This window comes from Belonocnema kinseyi, chromosome 2 (genome assembly GCF_010883055.1).
Source record: "Belonocnema kinseyi isolate 2016_QV_RU_SX_M_011 chromosome 2, B_treatae_v1, whole genome shotgun sequence".
Lineage (NCBI taxonomy): Eukaryota > Metazoa > Arthropoda > Insecta > Hymenoptera > Cynipidae > Belonocnema > Belonocnema kinseyi.
In genome coordinates, this window is record NC_046658.1 from 12,129,870 (window position 1) to 12,157,862 (window position 27,993).

Sequence of the window (27,993 nt, forward strand, 5' to 3'; positions counted from 1 at the left end):
TTGCCACACAGGTTCAATTGCCCGAACAATCCTATCATTTAGGATAGCTGTGAATATCTTATAAATCGTGTTCAGACAAGTTATTGGCCTGTAGTTCTTCGGCTCAGCTAAATTGCCTATTTTCGGCAGGAGTATTGTGCGCCCTTCCACCAACCACTCTAGAATCGGCTCTTCCGACTTCAAATATGAGGTGAAAATACGGGCCATATGCTGATGGGTTGAAGAAAACTTCTTCCACCAGAAGGTTTTGATACAATCTGGTCCCGGTGCGGAATAGTTCTTCATCCCTCTTAATACTTTTTTCACCTCCTCGGTAGTGATGGGTGGGAATTCTTTATCAGGTGTTATGAGGGCAACACATAACTCCTTGAAGCTATTTATATTTTCTGCGACTTCGTCCAGTTTATGCTGAACTTCGTAGACTTCTCTCCAAAATACTTCGACCTCCTCTGGTTGTGGTGGATGTTCTACAGTAACTGGAGGGACTTGGAAGAGTCGAGATGGGTCAGAGAGAAACTGTTGATTTCTCTGACCCACCTCTCTCTCCGCTCTAGACTTCTCTTAGCGTTAGATAGTATCCGTATTCTCTCAAAAATATGCTGCCTGATGGTCAGCAGCTTTGACTTGTTAAGTGTGTGATAACGGGTCCGGAGTTCGCGCGCGAACTTTCGAACCTTGGCGGTAAAATTCCTGCCAGATGTGATGTAGTCAATCACACATTGAATGCGGGACGCGTACTGTCTTGCCCAGCCTATCCTTATGGCAAATTGATACATTCGTCTTTTGGTCTTATGATGAGCCGTTGGTTTTGTTTTACGGTTTGCATCGGCCAAAGCTCTCGCTGCATTATACACACAATAATTGATAGCCCAGAGGTCGGATTCACCCGAAAAATGTCCACGAAGCTCGTCATCCATTTCAGCCAGATCTTTAGGCTTGAGAGAAACCTTGGTGTTGATGTTTCTCCGGGTCGTAAAGCATCGTTCTTGATCTATTGGATGCCTGCCCGCGGTTGGTCTTAGTGTCGCCTCTCTTTCTTTGTTTCCGGCTTGATCTAGCTGTGGTAGAGTAGGCGTTCCGCTTACATAGCCCCTTTTACGGAGTAGTTCAGCCTGGTTTTGCAGACGTTGCTGCGAAAACTGCGATAGCTCCGGGTGTTTCTCGCACTACAGAGCATGCAGCCGTGCCCTGTAACCCTGTTCACAGGCCACACTCGCATCGCAGCACTCTAGCAACTCGTGATTCAGTTGCTCCGTCCACCCAAAGGTCGCGAGATCCCACCGATCCATCGCATTGAATCCATTTTCATTGGATCCCCCAGCTCTAGATTGGTTGGCATTGTTGGCCGACCCATTGTCGTGAGTTCTGCGCGTTCTGTTGTTTTGAACCGCACTTACTACAACTATGTTTGGTGTTGTCATTGTTGTTCCCACGAGAAGTTAGGCAAAGAGGTTCGTCCATCCTTGTAGAGCCCCGCATGCAAGGATAAGGCTGCATACTCTGAGAGGTCGCCCGGTTTCCCAGAGTCACCGTTCTAGACACTTCACCCAGGTGCCATTCAGCTTTCGGCACGGTTTTCACACCTCCGCTTGGGGGTTAATTCCTTCGGGACCACCCCTGGACAATTGTCCGCGACTGCCTATTTATTTTTGTAACCATATTCAGCAGAAACCCTTGGTACAGGGACTCTCTATCCGCAACCCGAGGACGCGTTCGGTGGCCCTTCGGTTTGATTCTAGAGGAATCAAAACCGAACCGAATGGTGGAGGAGCTGGGATATATATATATTCAAGTAGATTTATACAATATTACTATGTATTGCTTATGTTTAAAACTTTCTATTAATTTTGAACTTTACAAATTATATATTTACATGTACATTCAAACATACTCGTATGAAGTTGCATTTTGGTGGCCACAAAGATTATCTGTTTTCTCGAAAAATGATCATCGAAGTGTATTTGAGTTAAACGCTTGTTACAAACTACTCAAATCGGCTGACATGTTGGATGATAAGGATATTTATAAAATAATTGATCCGCTTCTCTTGCTGTCTTATGCAAACGCATTTAAAGCGACGGGAAAAGTAGTGTCGATTTGTTTTTCTGTAAAGAAAGCTTGAAAAGACTGAGTTACAAACTGAAAGGAGTTCGAAAAATTGCATGAAGCTACTGAGTGTTCAAAAAAATTAAAAATTCACGTCATTCCACATCATTTGTAAATAAAGTTTTTCGTTTATATAAATACTTCAGAAACCATTTTTTCAATATAAAAAATTTAATTGATAAGATTTAATTTTATAATTTTTTCGTATAACAGTTGTTTTATGGTTAAAAAAGGTTAAAGATTTAATTATATATTCAATACATAGTAATGTTAAAATAATCTATTTAAATTTGTGATATACCATTTTAATTGACACACGGAAATATCTCTGTCGGTAAGTCAAATACGAATAAAGTTTTGGGAAAAAAGTTGCTCAGGGCAATGCAGGCAATCTAAGTGTACCAATAGGTGTGACTTTGCTGCCAATTTTCAACGTCATTCGAAGGTCAAAGTCATTTTTTTACATGGAAAAATTCTACGCCTGAAAAGATGGTTTTTAATTTGTTAGAGCGACCTTCTGAAGGTCAAGGTTAAATGTTGAAAAATTGTCCAGAAACTGTTTTCTTTGAACATTTGAGGATTTATGGGAGAAAAAATATTTAGGTTGGCTTGGGTCCATCGACCTTCATCAGTTTGACCTTAAGGCATGGGGACCCATTGTAGACAAGCACCCCAAATATTTGTCCGCCCATAAATTCTTAAAAGTTAAAAGAAAACAGCTTCAGGACGATTTCTCAGCATTTGACCTTGACTTACAGAAGGTCACTCTAACAAATTAAGAACTATCTTTTCGGACGTAAAATGTTTTTCACTTTCCGAATTCGGTGTCACAGTTGTTATTACATTCAGATGGCCCCTATTGTCTTAAGCAACTTTTGTCCCAATAATTATTTCGTATCTGGCTTACCAATATAGGTATTTGCGTGCAACAATTAAAATTTTCGGGTGGACGATTTTAATTGTTAGTTAAGGGTGGTTAAGGGTGGTATCTATCTTTAAATTTAAAATTTCCTAAGTTTAATGAACGTTTTAATGTTGTATATACCATTCTATTCCAAGTTATTTGTAGAATACCATGTAGTTATCTTTTCAAAGACAAGAAAGCCATTTAAATCATTATTTTTAACACGGTAAGTTTCTTTGCTTAGGACCTAACAGAGTTGTCAAGCCCAATTTTTTGTTTAGTTTTTAATTTTTTAATTTTTTTATCAAAAAAATTAGCTCACCTAACTTTCATAGAGTAACATTAGTTATAGGTGTTTTGTTATGAAATGATATACCAAAACAATTTTTATTGATGAATTATTTATCCAGAGTTTTTTTTTTTCAAAAATTTAACGTTTTTTAAAGTTATATTACAAGAAATTTGGTTGGCAACAACCCAGTCGACGGAAAATTTCGTTATCTTCCATAACAGGGATTTTAGTCTTAGTCTTTTATTAATTTAATTGTTTTAATAAAACTGCTTTTCAGAATCGAGTATTATTGCCTTCATCTTCCACTTTTCTCTGTGATATACTATGTTTGTATCAGTTTGTTAAAAAAATCATACAATTTATCAACTAAGTGATAATTTTGCTGAAATTATCACGAAGTTCCTAATGAAAAAGTCTGACATTGAAATAAAAAATTTCGGCGAAAAATTTGTATTTCTATTTTGTATTTATTCAAGAAAAGTCTGTACGGCTAAATAGCCTTCCGAGGGACAGGATAATACATATTAATTACAAGTTTTTGCAAGCTCTTAAAATGGTTCACTATATAAAATTAATTTATATTGGTAAAAATTATGCAAGGGCGGGTGAAACAGAGAATAATTACGCTTCTGCAATGACTTGCGAATTCCTGCGCGAATGGGTTATATAGGTATCAAGTACCGCTGTGCGAAACAGGTGCCAATGCGTGTGCAACCAACTTAGGTAGAAGGGATGATCGAAGCCACGGCGTTGGGACCAAGCTGATAACCGAGGATCGAGGAGATCGTCAGTCGACACCAAGCTTTAGCGAGAAGTAGCCGTTTGGTTTTCGACTCTCTCCTACGAGGAATTATTTCGAAGCTCACCGTGATTATAGATCACCACGAATCTAGGTAAGGAGGACAGGGAAGGACTTAAGGGTAGTTTGAATAACATTAAACAAAAAAAATCAATTATAAACTTTCATTCCATTTCCCTTAATTGATAATTCGTCTCCGCTTTGATAGGCTGAGGCTATACTGGAGGGTTACCTGTTCATCCTTGCGCAACCCATTCTTATGGGAACACAAGCATGCCAGTGTGCAAACCTTGGACTATCCCTGCAAAAACGGCGACTTGGTTCGGTTAAGGCGGAAGAGAACGCCCGTACACTCTGACAATTTTTGAAACCTAGTCTGTATTGGCAACTTGTTCATTGCAAGAACCAATGCAGCGAGGATAAACCAATATATAAGAAATTATATTTGGAGTGCAATGGACCTTAATGAGTTTTATCTCACAGAATCATGAGCTTAGGAATTAGTAAAATTCCCAAAATTCTCCCATGACTTCTGTGAGGCAAAACGAGTCAATGAAATGAAAGGTAGAAAGGTAGATGCCTTTGAAAATTTTAGAAGGTAAAACAAATGAGCGGATGCAAGCTCAAGCTTTGTTTCACCATAAGGGAAATAAAAAAATTTAGGAAAAATAGCAAGATTTCCACTTAAATATTGCATATAATTTGCGTGGAATGAAGTTTAGTTTGCAATTTTGAATCTCGCTTCTGTGAGCTCATCTCTCGTAAAAATAAAAAATAACGATTTGCATGAAAAAAGGGTAAAATGACAGATTTCAAATTAGAGTTACTATAGATACAGAACTCAGGGATAATTACATAACAAAGAGGTTTCTGATGCAAAACTATTTTAAGATCAAGGGACTAAAAGTAAAAAGAGTGAATTACAATTCAATGTCAATTTCGAACCAGAAATTGTTGATAGAGTTTCTTTTGGGATTTCTGTAAATCATGAATTGATTCGTTTCAGGTTTGTCGTCCTAGCAGGATTGGAACCAACGTGTGTGTTCGGTACCAATTTTCTGAGCAGGGTAAATTAAAATCGATAATTCCAAAACTTATGATTAATTTAATGAGATGGAAATGTCGAGACGAAAATATTAAAATATAAATCAAATTAAAGGGTAGATGGGAGTTATATCTCTGAGTTTTGGTATCACATTGAATTGTCAATCATGATTATTTTTAGTTACAATTCTATAATGATGAGTACATAAAAAGAAATTAGGAGAATAACGTTACACACTGATCGGCATAATACTTAATTAATCTTATAATTCAATCTATTAAATAAAAAAAATAATAATTAGCAGCTCTTGTGCATGTTAAGGTAGAAATGAAAAGGTAAAACTGTGCGTATAAGAAATAAAAATTGACAAAAGGTAATAAAAACAGAAAAGGAATTCGAGGATGAAATATTCAAGAACTAAATATGAGAGTTTACCATTGAGTAATTTCAAGAGTTGAGTTAGGAGTATTGTACAAATATTTGAAAAAGAAATTCTTCAAATGATACACGGAAGGTGCATTTCTAAAATGTAATGGAACTTTATTCCATAACCGGGCACCTCTTATTATAAGTGATCTTTAAAGCTGGCTCGTTCTGTGAAAAGTTGTCTGATGGATTTTATATCTTTTACGAAGCTTAGACTGTGCTAGAAGGTCTCTGTCTACAAATTGGAAGAGGGTAAATAGATACTCTAAAGCTTTGTTCTGAAAAGAGTGTAGATAAAATTACGTTTAATTGCGTTTAACTCAGACTTGATTATTAAATTCAAATCGTCGGATAAACCATCATATACTCAACAACCCTAGTCAAAATTTGGCAAAAGTAGACTCTTAACCAAAAGTATCCGAGTGGAGGTAGGTAAAGAGCCCTTATTCCTATATACTTATTGTAGAATTCTGTATGTTTTAGTCGAGATGCTCTTGTGCCTGTTTCATCCAGGACAGGGTATGGCAATGGAAATATCCTAGTCCTTAAACAACTTCTGAGAAAGGGATAGTGCGATTCTCGATACAGAGTGGTGGAAATGATGCAAAAGTTTCAAGTGATGGATATGAAGTGGGTCCAACAACAATTGCCTGATTAACTCCACTCTTGACTTGAGTAACTTATGGTTAAACTAAAGTTCGAAAGAATCTTCGAAAAATCTAACAGAACAACAATCGTGTTACTAGCCTTATCATGAAGTTCCCAATTAAAAGAACTAACATGGAAAAAAATACTTTTTCCGTGTAAAAATTTTTTAATAATAAATTCTTTATATCATTAACAAATATCATGTCAAATTTTGTCATGATTTGTCGGGCTGTATGTTATTTTTAATCAAAACTGTCTTTTTGTTCTCAATTTCCGCGAGAACGTGCATATGAGTACGAGCTAAGGACGAAAGTCAGTAATCGTGACATTAATTTGAAGGCTAATATAATGCTCGCATTGCTCGAAAAGCCCATCTATCGAGCAGCCGTTATTAACCTTAATTCTGAATGGCCTCATCTAGGATACTTAGTTTTGGCTGATGATTACAGGACTGGGTTTAGCTCAGCTGACATCTTGCTAGGAGCAGATGTCTCCTCGTTCGTCATCCTGAAAGGATTAAGGAAAGGAGTATAATTCTCCCCGATAGCTCAGCAAAGGATACTTCGCTAGTTCCTAACTGTTCAAATTCCAGCACTAGACTACAGATTGGCTTCAACTGTAACCTATTGTAATTGTAACCTTGCAACAAATCTGTTCTGTGTCGACTGTCATCGTACTAAAAACAATGCGAGTGGAAATAATATATAGTGGGTCACAATTGGTACCTACAGATTAGTCACCGTCTGACGATGAGGTGGGCGGAATGCTCGGGACCAGACATTTAATCTGACACGTATGAGTAAAGTGTTTGTGGTAGAATGTACTTTTGGTGTCATTATTTTTTAGTGAATGCCGGATGCTTTGTTTCTTACCAATATTGCAGGGATTTCCATCGAAAGAGCAATTAATAAAAATCTGTCACTCGTCAATTCCCTCTCTAATCACCTTAAGTAGAGAGCGAACGAGCGTGTAAGGAGAAGGCACGAAGGGGCGCTTGGAGAAGAGGGAACGAAGGGAGCCAGAGAGCTAGATACGAACCTACCTGCTATTTACTTTTAGGTTGAGGTGATATTGAAACACCCACTTTCATTTTTAGTTGGAGTATGACATACGCACCGCAAGTTAGTAGGTAACGGTTCTCGGCTTACGAGGGACTTCTCTTTGTCATTTTTGAGCGACTCGTGAGTCCATTATTAAAGTTACTACTCAAGTTCAAATATTCATTTCTCGCGAATTCTATGAAGTACAGATATGCTGACTATCCGTTTCCGTGAGAGGACAGAAGGAAAGATAGCGCCAGGAACCCAAATCGCTTTGTCGCGCCAGCTGGTTTGCTGACTGTCTGACAGGCAGATAAAAGTGTAACCGATATTAGATTAAAATATACGACGACAGACGATTTATTTTGCGAATAGTTATAGAATGCGGAAAAAGGTGAAAACAACGTGGATTGTTTTTGATGCAGAATTGATGATTTCAAAATAAGTGTTCAGAGACTATTTTATTAGCAAGCGAAATGTTGTGCTTTACAACACTACCTGTGAAGCCAATCCAATTACACGCCTTTGAATTTGTCCTTCGAGGAGTCATTAAATACCAGGTCAGAATCCATAGAGGAATAAGAATTGTAATAGAAACAAAATTCTGTCCACGGCTTGGACCCCAAAGCTGTAAACATGAAGTCGATAGTGAGGCATCTAATATTTGGCGGAAATAGGTCTTCCTCTTTACAGAAACGGAAGGATTCTTCACTGGTAGATATAGTTTGTCGGCAATGTTAGTCAATGACTAATTTCTTAAGAGCCCTAGCCTACAGCCACCTGGCTGAAGTTTTTATTCAACTGTAAAGTAAGGTCCTCTTATGGAGATCCTGGTTAAACCGCTACACTAATCGCTACTTCTGTAAAATGTAAGTAGACACATTTAAGTTGCGCGCCGTGGACATTTCATTTTTAGTCTATTGTATCGCGGTATGATACCTGATTGGAATAGGTAAATTAGCATAGAATTAGTTCAATTGATTTTATTATTTGAACCCAAGATTAAGTTATAAGCGAAATGACCAAGTTATTTTAAATTAATATTTTTCTGTATGTGCAATTACTAGTAAGCCTATTATACCGAAATGAATGCCGTGGAAGAAACCCTTTTGAAGTACCTCCAAAAAAGGATGAATTATAGAGTTAATTTTTAAAATATATTTTTTTAACTAAACAGGAATCGGTCATTCATTTCTTTCTATTGAATTTTACTGCTTGTTTTATATAAAAATTAAGATATTCTTCAGAGCTTGAACATCAAATAATCTCAAACATACATTCAATTATTTGACATAAAAATAATCACCTCTAAATATACAAATAAATATAATATAATATCTCGGCTTAAATGGCACGACTGCATGGTCTGTGGTGCGAGAAACACCCAGCGCTATCGCAATTTTCGCATCAACGACTGCGAAACCATGCCGAACTACTCCGAAAAAGGGGCTATGTAAGCGGAGCGCCTGCTCTACCACAGCCAGAATAAACCGACAACAGAGAAGGAGAGACGATACTAAGACCAACTACGGGCAGGTATCCTATAGAGGAAGAGCGATCGATGCTTTATTACCCGGAAAAAATCAACATCCTGGTTTCTCTTAAGCCTAAAGATCTTGCTGAAATGGATGACGAGCTTGTAAAAATTTTTACGAAGAATCCGACCTCTGGACTAACAATTGTTATGTATATAATGTCGCGAGAGCTTTGGTCAGAGAAAACTAACAGGTTCTCTTTGACCCATCCCGACTCTTCCAAGATCCTCCAGTTACTGTCGACCACCCTCCTAAACCAGAGGAAGTCGAAGTATTTTGGAGAGAAGTCTATGAAGTGCAGCGTAGACTGTACGAAGACTCTGAGAACATAAATAGCTTCAAGGAGCTGTGTGATGCCCTCAGCACACCTGAAGAAGAATGCCCACCCAGATGGCATCAAGACGTTCTGGTGGAAGAAGTTTCCTTCAACCCCATCAGCATCTGGCCCGTATTTTTACCTCATATTCAAAGTCTGAAGAGCCAATTCCGGAATGGTTGGTAGAAGGGCGCATAGTGCTCTTGCCGAAAATGGGCAACTTAGTTGACCCAAAAAATTACAGTCCAATCACTTGTCTGAACACACTGTATAAGATATTCACAGCTATCTAAAATGATAGGATTGTTTGGATAATCGGACCTATGTGACAAGAAATGTATGAACAACGCGGTTCAAAGAAAGGCATAGCAGGATGTCGGGAGAACCTGCTCATCGATAGATGTGTCTGCAAAGGTACAACATCCTACCAGTGTGATCTATCGACGGCCTGGATTGATTACCGGAAAGCTTTCGATTCAACCTCCCGGAGACTTATCATCTGTCTTATGGAAAGCTTAAAGATTCATTCGCAAATAGTGAGGGGCATAGAAAGATTGATGACGCTTTGGAAAACCAGATTTACCATCTCATCTAGAAAAAATTGTGTGACAACTTAAAATTTGACATTTCAGAGAGGTGTATTTCAGGGCGATACCATGATCCCACTCCTATTTTGTCTTACATTATTGTCACTATATCTAGCACTTCGCTATTCCTAGGGTTACTTTTGCGGCAAATCTGCAAATCGAAAGCACAAGGTCACTGATGAATTTTACATGGATGACCTTAAAAACAATGCTAAAAATAAAGATCGACTAAATCTAGCTCTAGGGATTGTCGAACGACACACCAAGGAAATAGAAATGAAATTTGAGTTAGAAAAAAGCGCCGAGGTTTATTTGAAGCGAGGAAAACTTAATAGCATCCCTGAAGACCCTGATCTCTCCGATAGAAGCGCTATACGCCACCTTTGCGCTGGAGAGACTTACACATATCTGGGCGTGCCACAGAGCCGCATTCAGGGTGTGACATCTACAAAGGATATTTTCCGAAACAGATACAAACGTCTTATCTGGCAGATTTGGTCTTCGAACTGTCAGCGAGGAACAAAATATCTGCAACGAACATGCTTGCCGTCCCGATAGTACTGCATTCATTTCGAGTGGTCCCATGGACGAAAAACGAGCTCAGAACCCTTGATATCGGGACACGAATGGTTATGCATATAAACAAAAGCATTAATCTTAAGTCTTCTATTCCGCGACTCTACATCTGATGCCGTCAAGGTGGTCGCGTAATATTGAATCTTAAACATCTTAACAGGATTATTCTCGGTACAGCACATAAAGTCGCAAATGGAAGAGACCCTCTTCTTAAAATGCTCAGGTTGCACGAAGAAATGGGCAAAGGAGCGTTTTTGTAGAAAACAGCGGAGGAGGCTACTGAAACACTCGGGAGTTGCGACGCTTATACCCGGAATAATCTGTTAAACTGATTAGCCTTATAATCGGCGCTCTTGGATGTGCTAAACTTTCACTGGGTAATAGCCTGAAAAGCATCCCTGTGTGTCAGCAATATGCTAAAACATTTGCGGGGAAAGTTCAGAAGACGGTCGTCCTTGGGTTGCTCTTTGTCCTCAGGGTGCACGAGACTTTTGCCGGATTGTTGTATTGATTTCGTCAAAGACTGTGATCACCTATCTCACGGGCGCGAGACGTGTTTGTGGCTGAAATTTTACCGCGATTTCGCTGGGATCGGGTGCAATTTTACAGATTAATACCCGCTCCCAGCGAAATCCTGTGGTTGTCCTTACGACAAAATTTTAATATTATATATACTCTAAAAAAATCGAAATCGAAGTTTTTACAACTTTCGATAGTTTTTGAGTTGCTTTTTTAATGAAACCATTGGAAAACATTTCCGAGCGTTATTATTGCTAATAATTGAGTTGTTAGGTACCCGAGAAATCAGGGTTTTGCCCTAGAGCTCGAGATTTCGTGAAACACTCCCCACCACTGACAACTACATCTACGCGTCTCATCTATACTCCGCCCGTGAGCCGCATCAACGACCTATCTCTTTCCGTGAGCATGTAGTGGGAAGTGGAGAGGGAAGATTTCGTGAGTGTTCTTTCTCTCCTAAAAGTCGCTTCTATCGGGTCGACTTCGATCGCTCGCCCTGAAAATCTTTTCAGAGTAAGCCCCCTTTCTTCGGCGCACGTCACACACACATTACGAAACTGTCATTTCCCAATGGTTTTAATGTTTAAGGAATGTTAAGACATCCTTTTAAATGAATTTAAAGACATATTTGAAAAAACTTATTCTAAAGTGACTTCATATCGTAGATGTTGGATAAAAAATATTTAGTTATGTTAGTTACTGAGAAATGATTATTTCTATACTCAACTGCTGAACACGTGCTGAATGATATCATTCAGTTATTATTCCTACCATAAATTTTTATTGCTTTCAGACCCACCACTTCATTTTTGCTTTAAAATAATCACAGCTAACAAATCTATTTAAATCTGAGCATTGTACAAAATTAAAATCTTTGTCTAAATTTAGTAGATTTTTTATGATAATGTATATCCCTAGAATTTAAGCATAGCTGTTTTCAGGTTCTTCGCCATGAACCGTGGAGTTAACTAAAAACTTAAAACTCCAAATCTTAAAAGGTGTTTACTACTGAAAACAGCTTTTATCATTGTTATTTATAATTATTTTATTGTTATTTTAAGCGAGAAAATTAGATTTTATTATTATTCATTAAAAGAATTAATTTATTATTTAAATGTTTAATAAATATATATTTTAAAAAGTGTAAACAACTACCGCAGGTTCCCACTGGGTGGAACTGCCATCCATGAAAATTACACTGGCTCTCAGTAGAGTTGCGGTAAATCACACGCATAGTAATCTCTTCCGACCGTGAAATGTATGGCTACAGGACGCAGCGAAATCACAAAGACAGGCCGATGAAACCCTCGTGTGTCTTAAGGACATGGGGCGATCCAAGGAAGACAGTTTCTTGCATCCTTCTCGCAAGTGCCTTGGGGTTACGAACCAGTGAGTTTTGCACCTTCGAAAGCACCGAACATAAAGACAATTAATATAAGTCAATATTTTGGGTACAGTTATTGACTGCAATTTTTAAGATCCTGATACCTCTTTCCCTTTTCCTTCTCCTTAGCAGTTACGTTGAATTCGGCTGGAGCCGAGAATTCTATTAACCCTCATGTGTCCGCGCCTTTTTATCACTTATTTCACAGCTCAATATCTCTCCATAAACCTTTTTAATCTGAGTTATTTTTTAAAGAATCGTCAAAACAGAGGTGTACACAATGGAAAAAATTTATTTAGTTTTGAACAATATATCGATGGGTTCTACGAAGAATAGGTTATCTTTTTGTTACCGTTAAGAATTAGGCTAACTTCATTTTGTATGAAATTTATGAAACACGTAAAGGTGTTAAAATAAATAGAAATCTTTTTAAATTTCTTGTTTTGAAAGTTATGGGAGCCTAAATTACATTGTAAACTGTAATACAAAATGCTGAAGTTTTGAATTCGTTGGAAATATTTCGAAAAATAATACGTTATTTATTCCCCTGAAAACTTAGCTGAATAAAGTTAGCCTAATTCTTAACGGGAACGAAAAAATAGACTATTCTTCGTGGAACCCATTAATATAAAATAGATATACAATAAACAGACTAATATAAGTTGGACGGTAGACTACCGCCCACGCGCCCGCTTGAACGTTAAGAAATATAGTTCGTTTCTCTTAGTCCTGGAGAATAGTGTTAGATGAATAATAATGTTAGAAAAAGATGGTAGTAAAGAACTTTTAGGGTCACATTATGTCTTTAGAGATGCGTCGGTCCCGCGTGAATGAGAAACCCGGATAGTATGTATTTTAGTCACTGAGCGTGAGCATGAAATGCTCTGCACCTATTGCTGGGAAATTCCTGACGTAAAATGTGGTCAAGTGTCTCAGACGCTTGCTCCGCTGCTTTTTAAAGGAATGCTCATTTGACAATCATATCGTGTTTCCTGGTCATTTTGAGGAGAGGGTCTCTTCCATTTGCAGGTTCAAAATTCAGTACAATGCCTGAAGAATGATGTGCATTTCGTAAAAATCGAAGTCAAAATATGTATATAAATGGATTTTTTTCAAAACTGACATGACAACAAAATTTTGTTCTGCAAAAAATATCTATTTTATTGAAAGGAATAAACTTGGCTTAAAACTTCTTTCTAAAGATTTACAATATTTTGAAATATTACGAAAAATTGGCAGACAGTGGAGAAAATATTACTTCTTTTATCAGATTACACGTTGAAAAAAATATTGTTTAATGCTGTTATTTATATTTGAAAACGCTAAATTTTTTCGCACACTAATATCATTTTAGTAAAAGTATTTGTGGGATGTGTAATCGTGGAACGGACGAATTAATATGTCAGCTCTTCTGCATATGCATGATCTCTCGCATACACCTCGTTCAGCACCAACAGATTTGAAGACCAAATTTGTCAAAGAAGATGCTAGTATCTGCTTCGTAGAGACTCTTTCACTTATATTATGTCCTGAATGCCGCTGTGACGTACTCAAAGGTACGTAAAGGTCTCTCCAGAGTCAAGATGTCAAATAAAATATATCTATAAGCTCAGGGTCGCTAGGGACGCCAGTAATCCGGTGAATATGGAGGCTGAGGCATGGCTGTGGTGCTATTTTTGGTTAGAAAATCTTTCCTGAACGATGGTCATGCGATGGATCTTTTGATCAAAATTAAGAAGTTTTGGAACAAATTTCGCTAACACACTTCTCATGCCCAAAACGTCCGAAAAGATAGCATGGCATGAGCCAACCGATATGCTAACATCTTCAGAAACTTCTCTGATGGTAATTCGGCGATTTTTCAACACCATTTCTTCCACTGCTTGAACGTTTTCATCTGTTGACGTGCTGGGAATCACCGTATGCAACTGTCAACATTTCAAGAGTTTTAGATTCCTGGATTCCATTTTTCACACAAAATTTAATGCAAACTCTGCTCCATTTTTTTCGAAAGAAAAAAATTGACGAGCATACCAAACCCTTCTAACCTCTTACGCCTCTTCCAGAAAAGAACACGAGCTATATAGTCAAAACTATGAACATATGATCGTGACGAGTGTACCAACACAAAAAAAAAATATTTAAAACTTGAGTGTACGTAGCCCGCGAAAATTGAAAAGTCACCTTACTTTTTGAACACACCTCGTATATCGCACATATATTTTTTGCATAATAATGTAAAATATTAATGTGTTTTGAAATCATTTTACTGAAACTTTTTAAATATACTTATAAATAAGAAACTATAGGCATATCTCGAAATGTCCACCATTGGCAGAGATACAAACTTTTAAGCGTTTTGGGGAATTATCCACTATGGTCGTGAGCTCTTCTTCGGTTATTTGATCCCAGGCATGAGAAGGGTCGCGTTTTAGCAATTCTATACTGGTGTCGGTTTTGGAGTTAACTTTTTTCTCCAAGATAGACCAGACTAAATAATCCAGTGGATTAAAATCCGGTGGATTTGATGGATAAACATTTTTTCCCCAAGTAGCAGGAAGCAACTTTTTGTGAGCTGAATCGTCGCTTTCGGGCCATGTACAGTTGCGGCCAAGCGTAACAATTTTTCGTATTTTTGCAAACGAGAGGTTTTCATTTTTTCCGTACACAGGTGAGCCTTTTGCAGCCTATAAGGTTAACAATTTAAATCATTTATGACGATTGTTTCAATTATGGCTTCACTGCATTTTAGTTCTTCATGCAGTATTCCCATCATTGGATGTGCCTGGGACTTGTTATACTGCATCTATTACCAATCCTGTCTTCTGATGATAAGCTTTACAAATTCGAGCCTTCGCCTTCTTTTGAAAATCATTATATATCCGTATCTACTCGCCTTGTCTTAAATTCGAGTCGATAGGCTATATGCAAAAGATTTTCCATAAAGTGAATCCTCGCATGTAGTGTTGCCAATCCATAATCATATGAATTTATATCTATAACTTTGGCTTTCACTCGATCTAAGTCGTTCATCTCTTTAGGTGTAGCTTAACAAATGTAGAAAGTCATAGATGATGAAGTTCCAGAAAGAGCCTGGCAAACATTTTGGTACAGCATCTTCAACTTCATATCAGGTTTTATCACAAAAGTACCGGAATCGTTCTTTATTATTGTGGGCTTCATTTTATCGATTTCTTTTTGAAGTTATGATATTACTTAATTGGTTTTGTCTGGGGTTTCTTTTGCAAATTCATATAGTATTGGCCTGCAATATGATGTTCATGATGAATTAGGATTTTGCCACACAACAGAATTTACCGAATCTTTTAAGTGAAGTCGTAGTGGTACCATTAAAACCGTGAAGATATTATCTATCATATCTGGATCATCTTTCTTTTGCTTGTACGTGATTTGGGTTGAAGCACCAACACAACGGTATTTCACAGTTCAAGTTATGTAGTTTCCTTGTATCTGTAAATCGAAGAAAAATATTAAGAACTTCAAAAATCCCAGATATCGTATGATCCAATAAAGGTTTTAGCCCGATTGTAAAACCCTTTACTGTTACTTTAATCAAATGTGGATAACATTCTTCTTCAGCTTTTTCCAAATTGTCGTATGCTGGGTAAATGTCCGCATTTCTGTTTTCTGCCTGCATATGGATCATGTGATACTGACTTTTATACAAATCAGCTTCCTTTATTAACATCAAAACTTCTTCTAATGTGTAAGAAATCGGGAAATCATTCATATTTTCATTTTCATCGGAACGTTAAATTGAATTTATAAATTCTGATACTTTCTTCCTATTACATAGATTTAGCGAGCGTAAAAAAGCCTCTCTTATTTCGATGTCAGTATATTTTTCTCGTATATCCATTAATTTCCTTTCTTTTGTCGAGGTAGAACGTTCTACAAAGTTACCTGAGTTTGGCCTTTCTTATTTGTCATTACTTTCAGGTTGAAATTTCATGATAAAATATGTGTTTAACAAAACCTGCAAACTTGTTGCCGAGACAAACTTTAATAAATGCTGAACTCTGCCATATTTTTTTTTAAATGACGTATAAAATCATGATTTAATTTGTTCGAATCTTTTCAAATTGTTTATCGTTTCAATTAAATTCTCTTTTTAAATTCTGCATCAAATCTTCCACGCCTCCAGTGGAATTAAAAATGAAAAAATCAGATAGGGTCCTTTGAGAACTTTTAAAGTATCCATTTTGTTGTAATGGAAAACCATTTATTGGACAAATATTAAACCCAACAAATTGTATTACAATCGCCTTAGATTACTTAGAGCTTATATCGATTATTTACGCAAAATGGAAGAATAATAAAAGGAAGCAAATAAAGAAAATAAATATAATGTAATGCAGAAAAGAATATATGCATATATTTCCGAAACAATATATTAAAACAACTGGAAGTTATTCAAACAAAACCTAACTCTCCTTACCATGGCTACGGAAAAGAATTTTTGCTAAGTACAACTGCCGAATTTTGTAATTTTTTTTATCTTATTTGGTTTTAGAAATATTCAGATTGTTACATTTTACCAAATATTATCGAAGGTATATTATTTTTAGGGATACCTCTACCCATTCTGGCCATCAAAGAAAATTTAAATTTGATAAAAACTTAAGTTAAAATATATTGTCACAAGAATTGTTAATAACATAATATTGAATATTTATTAGCTTGAGGAATATCTGAAGTCGTTCTCGCGATTGAAGAAAATTATAATATATAAAAATTCCACATTCAATATTTTGCCACAAGAATTGGTTATAACAATGGTTGTTATAAACTTTTAAAATAAATTGGTGATTAAATTTCATTCCCAAATTAATATGAAGCACTTTTAGAAACAAAAGTTTTTTACTGATAATAATATTATTTGTCAATTTTTTTCATAAAATTTTCTTATAACGAATAAACGGAATAATAAATTATTTGTATTCTATGACCAAAATTGAAGGCTCTGAACATTTTTGAACGAAAAAAGTGCATTTCCTCCCACTGTGTGTCGCCCTGAAAAATACCTCTCTGAAAGCTGACGTTGTTAGTTTTCACTTGATGTTTTACAGATAAGATAGTAAATCTCGGTTTTCAAAGGAGCATCAATCTTTATATACATCTTACTATGTGTGGATGAACCTTAGAGCTTTCCAACAGGCAGATGATAGATGTATGATAAGTTCAATCGAATTCTTTCCAGTATTGAATCCATCCTACTGAGCGGGCGCGTTGGAGGGCTGTTGCGTCTTTGCAAACTCATGTGTCAATTAGCAGGTTTTCTGGAGGCACTGCGGAAAATGGGCCTCTCCGACTTTAGAAATTAGGTTCAAATGCATGCCAGATGTTAGTGCGTAGAAGTAAAATTCTCTTAACTGCACCATATTGGCATCTTTGGTTTTTGATTAGTTATAATTCTTAGAGAACAAATAGCAAGAGATAAAGCGGTCATCAAGCGAAAATAACGTTTTCGAAAAAATCTTTGCTCTTAGAAACGAAAGCCGTGCAGCCGTCTTCTTCCAAAATTTGGAATATTTTTTTGAATAATCTCAAAACAATTTGGCTTAGTTCTCTCTCCCTAATGGGTACGGCCACGGAAATGGCCTGGCGCCATCTGTTACCTACAAGTGACAATTTCTTAGGGATGAATTCTATTTGTTTACGTGCGATTAAAAATAAATAATTGTATACTGAAAATAAGAGTTTAAATATCATTTAACAGGAGTGCCTATAGGAAAACTTATAAAATCTCGAGTTAGCGAAAAAAACTTTTACTGGAGTTTATTCAACGGTTTGGTCGAAGTTACGTTTTGAATTTCTCTTTTCAATGACAGATCTCCTATCGGATTACAAATATCACATAAAGTATTTCAATGCTCTTGTTTTTTGAAAAAGAAATACTATCTGAAAAATTATTGTGTTCATTGAGTCAGTAATATTATATTTATAGTATGTATTATTTTTGTAAACGTAATGCTATTTGTGAGATTTTTAGGTTAGAAAGTTTAATTATCCCATAATATTTATGGAGTATATTTTATTTTTATTTTTATTTCATGAAGTATATTTTGTGAAAAAATATTGTTTAAACAAATTTAAGGTTGTTGAAAATAAGTAATAATTTACTGCTTTAACAATTGGTGAATAATTGAAAATAAATTTAAGTCACTTAACGATAATACAGGAATATTGTTGTAGAAAAAGATAATATTGGAAAAAATTTATTTGAAAAAATGAAATTTTTTTAAACAATGAAACATTAATGAACCAATAATGGTTAATATTTTACTGAAGAAATATTACTAATTATTAATTTGAAAAAATGGAGAAAAAAATTATTAAAACAAATTTAACTTGTTTAAATAATTGAAAATTAGTCGATCAATGTTAATAAATATTTCACTAGTCTAATAGTAATAATTTAAAAAAAAAACGAAATTTCGAATGAAAAATTGCTTAGACAAATTAAATTTCTTGAAATAATTTAAAATCAAATCATTGTTGAAAATATTCTTGATTTATTCTAGTTCAAACATAGGGATATTCTAGTGTGCAAATTACACATTCCGGTTAAAAATATGATTGGTATTTTCATGTTCTAAGATGCCTGTGGCACATTATAATTTTTAGGTTCATAAAGTTAGAGTAAATGTTTACTGAAACCTTAAAATACGTAGTATCTATAATAGTAAATTTCCAAAATAGCAATACTTATCAAAATTAAAATTAAAAGAAACCTACATATCATTATTTATTTGAATTTTTCACAGTGAGTGTCCGTATCTCATTTATAGTTTATAAATCTTTTTAACATAAAGAAAAATGTTGGGAACCTTATAACTATAAATCTCTCTAATGCTTCTCCAATATATTTCTTATTTAATAAACACCTGTGATTTAATTTCGTATTGGGGAAAACTAAAAGACGTTAGTCTGATAAGGCTGCACTGAATTTAGCTTATACCCTTTACTTTCACTTCTGCATCCTTACCACATGAATTACTGCTAAACTTTTTCTCTTATTAAATGTTTCAGGATGAAAATCGATAGAGCGACTTATCGGTTAAAATCCTGTTTTAATTAATATATAAATCATCAATTCGCTTGTTGATATTCTACCGGCTATTTTTATGGTTATGTTCATAACTAACAACGAAACTAGAACGGGTTTAGCTGGAATGAAAAGACAATTTTTTCACTAAATGTTTTTGCAAGAAACTTTCCTCTATTATTTAGTTTCGTTTTGAAAAATTTTACATACGTTTTCAAATCAATCATCGGTTTATTTATTATAATTGGTGTTTCGGTTAATAATGTCGATTTTTTCGCAGAATTGGGTCGTTTGTTTACATAAGAATAAGAATTATCTGAATAATCAAAGTATTGGCCATCGTTTTCTACAATTTTTCCCCATTTTACTGGCAATGCATGGATTCCTTCCCAAAATAACTGTTCATTTTTTAAGGCCAACCATTCATCGAGCTAAATTCTCACTTCTTCGTAAGACTGGAAGTTTTTCTCTGAAAGTCTGTGCTGCATCGATCGGAATAAGTGGTAGTCCGATGGGGCCAAGTCCGGTGAATACGGCGGGTAGGGTTCGATGTCCCATTTAATGTTTTCCAAATAGTTGTGGACTGGTTTCGCAACATGAGGCCGTGCATTGTCATGTTGAAAAATGTCTTTTCTCGTATCTTTGCGTGTATTCTGTTCGTTTTTCCTTGAATACTTTGTTTATTTTAATTAATTGTTGTCGGTACCGTTCGCCAGTAATCATTTCACCAGGTTTCAGCAGTTCTTAAGACACAGCTCTTCTATTGTCTGATAAAATACACAGCAAAGCCTTCTTTACATGTATATTGCGCACTGGTTGTGACGTTGAAGACTGGCCTAGTGCTACCCATGATTTTCTTCGCTTTGGGTGTCAAAATAGATCCACTTTTTACCACCTGTCACAATTCGATGCAAGAAACTTTTTCTTTTCTGTCTGGCTAGCAGAATTTCACAAATTGTCTTTCGTCTGTCAATGTCTCTGCTTTTCAATTGATATGGAACCCATTTCCATAACTTCTGGACCTTTCCCAATGCGTGCAGACGTTCTGAAATGGTGGATTGGGCAGCATTCAATGCATTTGCCTTTTGCTTCAACGTTTGCCTTGAGTCTTCATCCAATAAAGCTTGCAAATCTTCATCTTCAAACTTTTTCGGTTGACCTGGACGCTCCTTATCTTCTATATCGAAGTCACCAGTTTCTAACCGTTGAAACCAGCATTCACAAGTTTTTTGGATTATAATATTTTGCCCGTAAGCTTCAACCAATATTTTATAACCTTCAGCAGCCGTTTTCTTCAAATGAAGGAACGTTATGAAACTTCCCCGCAAAACGGCTTTTTCAGGTCCGCAATTCGACATTTTCAAAGCTTTAAAAAAATGCGTTCTTTGCACAATGACAATCTAGAACAAACTGGCTTTTGGTGACATATGTCGAACCTTCAAAACGCTATAGACGCCATGCGTCTATACCAACAAATATATCAGTAACGACATCTCTTAGCAAAATCGACATTATTAACCGAAACACTATTGTTTCAGAACAGTGCACACGTGCTAACTTTTGTAAATGTCAAATTTCTATCAACTGAGAATTTCAGGCTTTGGATGCCGCGGGCGCTGCCTGTCATCCGGTTAATTTCAAGGTCATGTCCGTAACCAATAGTTTTAGAACAGCGAATTACATTTCTTGTAAGAAACCTTAATGATTTTTCATGAAGTCTTATGAGAGAAGTAAATACGTCGCCTCCTATCAAAAGAAGCTGAGCTTATACAATGATAAGATCGGGAAAACTTTTTTTGACCTCGCAGCTTGCAAATGCAATGATTATAATTAAAATTATGTCTTGAAAAAAGATCCTACTCTTTCTTTACTCCATTGGAGTGAAGAAAGAGTAGGATTTTTTTTCCAGAAATAATTTTCATTTTTATTTGAAATATTATCGTACCATCTCTGATGATAGAACAGATTCCTTTAAAAAATGCAATGATTATTTAAAATGTACATGCACACCAAGATTTCTGCTATAGAAAGAGTTTTTACTTGATTAGCGCACAGCTAGACATATGTTAATGTCTTATGTCGATTACGTAGTTACTAGTAGGATAAATGTAATCGAAGAAAGGAGATCAAAGGACTTACTCTGGTTGACAACAAATTCTTCTGAAATGAATACTTTTTTAAAAGCAATCCCGCTGCCAGAAATGGATCATATTTTTTAATCATCTTCTTTGAAAAATCCTTCCTCATGCCATGAAACCTTCCTGTCTTCATAACCAAAAAAAGATTCCAATAAATCAGCTATATAAATAAGGTGCATAAATAAAGTATCGAGCACAGCTGCAGCTGATACTGCGGTGACTGCGTTGCGGGACCAAGAAAAAATTACACAGAAACATATTGCACTTGTTCAAGAGCCTGATTCGCAATATATATCGGTCATGTCACACCTTAGTCCTCTGATGCTGCAGGTGTTTCTTATTCAATATATAAATACTTAATAACAACTTATACAGATGGACCTACATTCGATCATACAAATTTTCGAGTTATTGGCTGCGACGATACTGCTACAAATACTGGTTAGGGGCATGGAACCAATATGAGGATTTAAGTGTTGCTAGAGAGGACTTTTCAATGTGCGATATGCTTACTGCTTAGAGAAGCATAGACATAGAGAAGCACCAAATGGAACACTTGAGTGTAGAATCAGATCTGAGTATTAATCAACGGAACTTGAGAGAGATATGTACAGCTGTCGTTACATGATAATCCGAAATTTCTTACTAGAGCTAACAGCATTTTGAGACTATACGTTTCCACTATAGTTCCTTGTTCAAAATGATAGGCCTGGTTGTCTTTCTTTGCAGAGTATACGCCCGAATGTGGTTTACGATTAAAGCTCATATGAATATCATAAACGGGGATGAATTAGAAGTCACAAAACCTCCTATCTTAGCACACTTAACATCAGATGAGCTTAAAATTATGGTTTATCAACCAGGTGAAACAGAAGTTGAATTGAAAAAGAATGCCTTATCAAACGCAAGCGGTCGAAAGAAAAGTGAGGCTAATTACTCAAGCTAGCGGATCAGTCGCCGAAGGACAGAGAGACGGCTTCATCGGGGCTACCCTAGAACCGGGAAAAACGATATCTGCTTCTAACACATAATTTCAATTTAAATTCACTTAGAAGTGATATTCTATAGAGATTACACTTCCATGGTTGGATGGACGGGATTAGTGTAGGGTGGGGCTCTAGATGTAGCAGTCTCCTCATGGTAGGTTAGTAAGAAAAATTAGCGAAGAGTTGCATGAACCCTTGAGATGCTTGAACAATTATTAAGGAAATAAATAAATTTCCAGAAATTGTAAATAATAACTTGAAACCGACCTTTATAAAATTTTATAAAACGGGAATGTTATTTCATATCTTTATATGGCTTCTCTAATAAGTAAGATTACAAACACATGCGATTAAAAGAAATTGGAACTTTTTTTACTTTTTTTTTTATTTTTCTCGCAAAGGGTTGCTTCAATCAAAACACTTCCGCAACATGAAAGTCATCTTTTGACATCCCGAACAACATTTATCACAATTTCTTTTTCTCAATACGACTTAAATTTGTCAAGTAAATTTAAAAAAAAAAAACTTTTTTTAGGGTTTTCGACATATTTCATCATTATGACTTCAAATTTAGAGGTATAAATATTAAATAAAGTGGGTGTAAGCTTGGATCCATGAGGGACACCACTCTTAACCTCCCCACAAACTTACCGTTCGCTATAGCTAATTTTTACTCTTATAGAACGGTTACTAAGGTACGATTCAAACCATTTAACAACCATGTCATAGATGTGGAGCGATTTGAACTTAGTCAATAGTAGATTATGGTTAAGTGTATCACACGCCTTAGAAAAGTCAAAAAGGACAACAACCGTTATTTCCCTTCCAACAATTGCTAGTTTAAGGTCAGAAGTTACTTCAAGTGAGGCTGTAAGTGTACTATGCCTGGCAAGGACCGCAGATTGCATTATGTCCATTCAATTATTTGTTTCAATGTGCGAAGTAAGTTGCTGATGGACAATGCGTTCAAAAGGTTTAGACAAGGCATATATGATGGGTATATGACGCAAATCTCTAGGAGAGGTAGGGTTAGATATTTTAGGAACCGGGCGAATAATTGCCTCTTTCCTGGCATCAAGAAATATTCCTACCTGCACCGATGCATTGTAGATGTGCAAGAGAATTTTTCTATTGACTGGTAAAGCAAGGCGATTCATTTTAATTGAAATACTATCAGAACCCTAAGCATTAGATTTTACCTCGAAGAGTTTTTTAATTAGGGTTTCTTGCCATATGTCAAAAAAGAATAATTTAGTATCATAAAAAGTAGAGGAAACTGAACACGGGGAAGAAGTGCTATTTCCAAGGAAGGAGTGTAGATTTTTATAGTAAAAGCCGTCAAAAGTTCTGCGGGGGAGGAATTGATATCAGGAGCCAAGTGTTTAGAAGGATTAAGTCCAAATCGTGTTGAAAGAAGCCAGATATTTTCATTTTTATTCCTGTTTTTGGTACAATTGTAATTATATTGATTGTATGAATCTCGGATGTTAATTTGCACTAAGTTTCTCAATTTACGAAATTCGGCTTGAATAATACTAGTTTTTGTTTTCTCAGCCAATCTCTTCTTTTTATCAAATCTTTGATATAACGAGTGATCCAGGAGTAGACGTCTTCTTTCCCTTGGGTATATTGAGAGGCGCAGATTTGTTAAACGCTGGAGATAAAAATGCAGTCAGAAAAATCACCTTTCTATTTATATCCTTTTCAATAAAAATATTGTTCCAGTCGAAAGCAGAGAGGTGCTCAAGAAATTCAGTAACATTTATATTCTTAAGATTGCGTATGGGCAGGGGAGTTACACCTTTGGATGAACTAACGGAGAACTGGTATTTGATACTGATAAGATCATGGTTTGAGAGGAACGAGGTTGAGTGTTGAGTAGAAGAAATAAACTTTTCTAAATCATCCACAATCATCAAGTCAATTCATGTACTAGAAGGTACTAGAGATTAGACTCTTAGTGTTTACACTTGGGTTGCCTGAAACTACCGTAGAGGTGTCACTAGTTGGCAATGGAGAAAATACCTCGTAAACATAGTCCATTTGACCTTTTTTGAGTTTTTCAAACATTTTTCGTGAAATTCTGAAATTAGCACAGGCCAAATGCACCATATTGCCACACTTAACAAGAGATAACTTTAGATCCTCCTCTGGATATGACTACACCAAACTTCGAACACGCACTTATAGTTCTGCAGGAAAGTCGAACATTAAAGGTACGTAAAAGCAAAAGTGCATAAACAAGAAACAATTAATCAATAAAACAAAGCCACAAGGTTCTATGGAACAAAGTCACTGGCATTTACACGAAATATAAATTTTTATGTAATTAAGCACTTCAAAAATTATATACACACTACACATTGAGGAGCAGCAAATTTACACGTCCGCATCCGATTGCCGGTGTCTTCCTGCATGCTGCCACACACCAGCGGTGGTATCATGGGAGATTCGACGATCTTCGGATGGCGACCATCTCTCTTGAAAGTTTCTCAAACAATCAAGAGAGACTCACGGGTGATAAGGAAAGTCCCATTTTCGGACGAAATTATTTTGTTTTTCGTAATAAAATAATTAAAGCTTCTTGTTAATCAATAACCTTACGGACACACGCTTGTACAATTATGCTTCCATCTCCCATTCTTAGTTTCCCTTCAAAATTCCTGATTCTTTTTAGTTATCTTACCACCATTTTCTTTTTTCCTATTTTTTCCCTCGTATAATCTGCACAGCTACAACTCACTCTCATGGTCCATTCCAAAAATCCTTTATGCAGACTATAACCAGGAAAGCTACACAGTTTAGGAAAAAGGAAGGTTGACTGTTGATTTTTGGAAGCATAGCGAGTGAGCGTTAATTAAAAATGGACTTCGACCCGGGGAATGAAACCCTTGAGCGCTGGCTCAAAGACCGATGCGCTACGAATGCGCTTACCACGGAGTTCGTAATGAGTTACATTCAGTCATCCGATCACCTTACTGTGCTACTGCTACCAATCTGATTCAGCCATCGGGGTGAAAAAGGGGCAACTATATTACATCTGCTACGTTATAAGACTTCCCACTGTCTTATGCTCTTTACATCCCCAAATTTTCACTCCATAGCTTAACAATGAACGCACAAACACATCGAACATCCACATTGTCATCCTCCACTCGTCCTTGAATATAATTTGCGTTTCATTCACATTCAATGTTAGGCACTACGTCATCTGCCTATGCCAGTGAAGATACTTTGTCAATAAAAATTATATTCTCAATAAATAGAAGTGGGCTAAACGGGCACCCTTACCTGAGCCCTTTTCCTTCATGATTTTCCATAATACCTTTCTGTTAACTGAGTCAAATGCTGCTTAAAAATACACAAACAGTGCAACTAGTTTCCCCTACTTGTGCCCTAGGTGCCCATTGGCCGGACAGTTGAGCAAGTAATTGTTATCTGGGATCATCTTCCCTTTCGTTGCAGCCGTTTGGTTGCGTATTAGGAAGAGAAACGGGCGTTTTTTATCGAGCGCGACAATGTGCTTCCTTCTAGCGGGGAATCGTATCAGTCGTCATGGGGAATTCCGTGATGACTCACAAGATTTTTCGCTGAAGGACATCGTCTGATAACCTGCATTCCTGTACTGGAAACGGTTTTTCTAATTTCCACTCCAGATGCGAGAAAACCAGCCATAAGAATTTGAAGGCTTTCTGCGCAATTGTTTCTACTTTTATAAACCTCTTCATCTCCACGAAAACTATGTTTTATCGAAATAAAAGTTGCGCTGCAAGTGCAAGTGTATGAGGTGTACATCTCCGGCCTAACAAGAGATTACACCCTGCGTTCTGAAATAAATTCATTATTTCTGTTAATTCAAATTTCTTATCAAATTCATTCCTAAATTTATATTTCTTTTTTCTACATTTTGAAATTAATTTCTAACAGTGCTAAATTTAAAGGAAAAGAGGATAGGTTAATCTAGCAAAAAAATGCATAGTTTACGAATATCTTTAAAAATCAATTTTTTCCCCATTTTTATTTAAACACAATTTAAAATAGAACCGTACTATTAAAACTTAGACAAAATTAGGATATATAACAAAATTTATTCCGAATAATATAACAAATTTAATACACCAAATCCCCAAACCAGCCACAACTTTTTTACACGCGAGTCCCTCTCCTGGTATATATGCTCTAAGGTTACACCGCGACACTGTCACACAAATTACCTTTTCTCCGAGCTGAATGTTTGCCCATATTGTCAACTTCCACATCTATTTTCTCTAAAGTGGCTAACTTTTTTGGCCTTAAATCAGTAATACTTCATCTCGGGAGTGCTTTTTGGCTTGATATTTAAATGGTGTTTTTGAATTTACATACGGTTTTTTCGTTTCCCTATAAATTTGTCAAAATGCCCTTTAATTATTTCGAATTTTTCAAATTTCAAGGATACCGGTAGGAAACGATCACGACAAAAAGTTAACAGGAAAAAAAAGTTGTTTGCACGAGACAAGTTCTTAGACTACCCTTATGTATTTTAAACTGCTGAATTCCAATCCGGCCTTAGGATTTTTTCTTCACGTCTTAATTTTCCCCTAGATGCAAAAAGTGGGGAAATGTTTAGGGATTTCTGGTCACACAGGCCATACAAAAAATTTGGTTGCACGAGACAAGTGACTAGGCTACCCTTATGGATTGTAAGCCGCTGAATCAAAATCTGGGCTCAAAATTTCTCTTACGCGTCTCAGTTTCCCCCTAGATAAAGAAAATAAGGAAAACCCTAGGGACAACTTGCTCGTTATTTTGATAATAACAGTATATGCGAAAATTGATGGATACTATATTCTTAAGTGCCTCGACTTATAGAGACTTAATTTGTACACAGAAATTCCTATGTGTGAGTTCTATTTCCTCTAGCTTGGGTAATTCTAGGGAAATTGAAAGACTTTCTCAGATTATATAGATTTACACGGGAAAAAATAACAAGAACCTAATATTCTTTACAGTTTTTCGTGCGAAATCAGTCACTTGTCACGTGAAGACAGCTTTTTTTTGGCGGACCTGGGTGACCAAAAATTCCTTAGGCTTTTCCCTACATTTTGCATCTAGAGAGGAAATGGAACAAACCCGAAAAATGTGGGGTTCATATTTAGATTTAGCACGTAAACCTGCAAAGGATATCGCATTTTTATCAATTTTCCCCGTAAAAATCTATATAATATGAGAAAGACCTTCAATTTCCCTGGAATTACCCCCCCAAGCTAGGGGAAAGGAAAGGCACAGTATAGAGTTTCTGTGTACAAATTAAGTCTCTATAAATCACGGCAATTAAGAATATAACATCCATCTGTTTATTTTCGCATATACTGATACTATCAAAATAACGTCCAGAATATACCTAGGTTGTTGCCTATTTTCTGCATCTAGCGTAAAACTAAGACGTGTGCGAGAAGTTCTGTGGCCAGATTTGGTTTCAGCGGCTCAAAATCTATAAGGGTAACCTAATCACTTGTTTCGTGCAGGCAACTTTTTTTGTGGGCCTGTGTAGGTGGCAGAACTCCATGGTCGGAACACGGGGCGAGTATTTTTACAAAATTCATTTTTTCAATGATAAAACCCGTTCGACCGGAATGTAATA

General features: G+C 36.2%; 1 protein-coding gene across 3 annotated transcripts in view; it reads left to right on the forward strand.

Annotated features, from left to right (window-relative positions):
• Positions 1-27,993, forward strand: part of LOC117166917 (liprin-alpha-1) — a 690,677-nt gene that overhangs the window by 105,390 nt on the left and 557,294 nt on the right. The gene's annotated exons all lie outside the window — the stretch shown is intronic.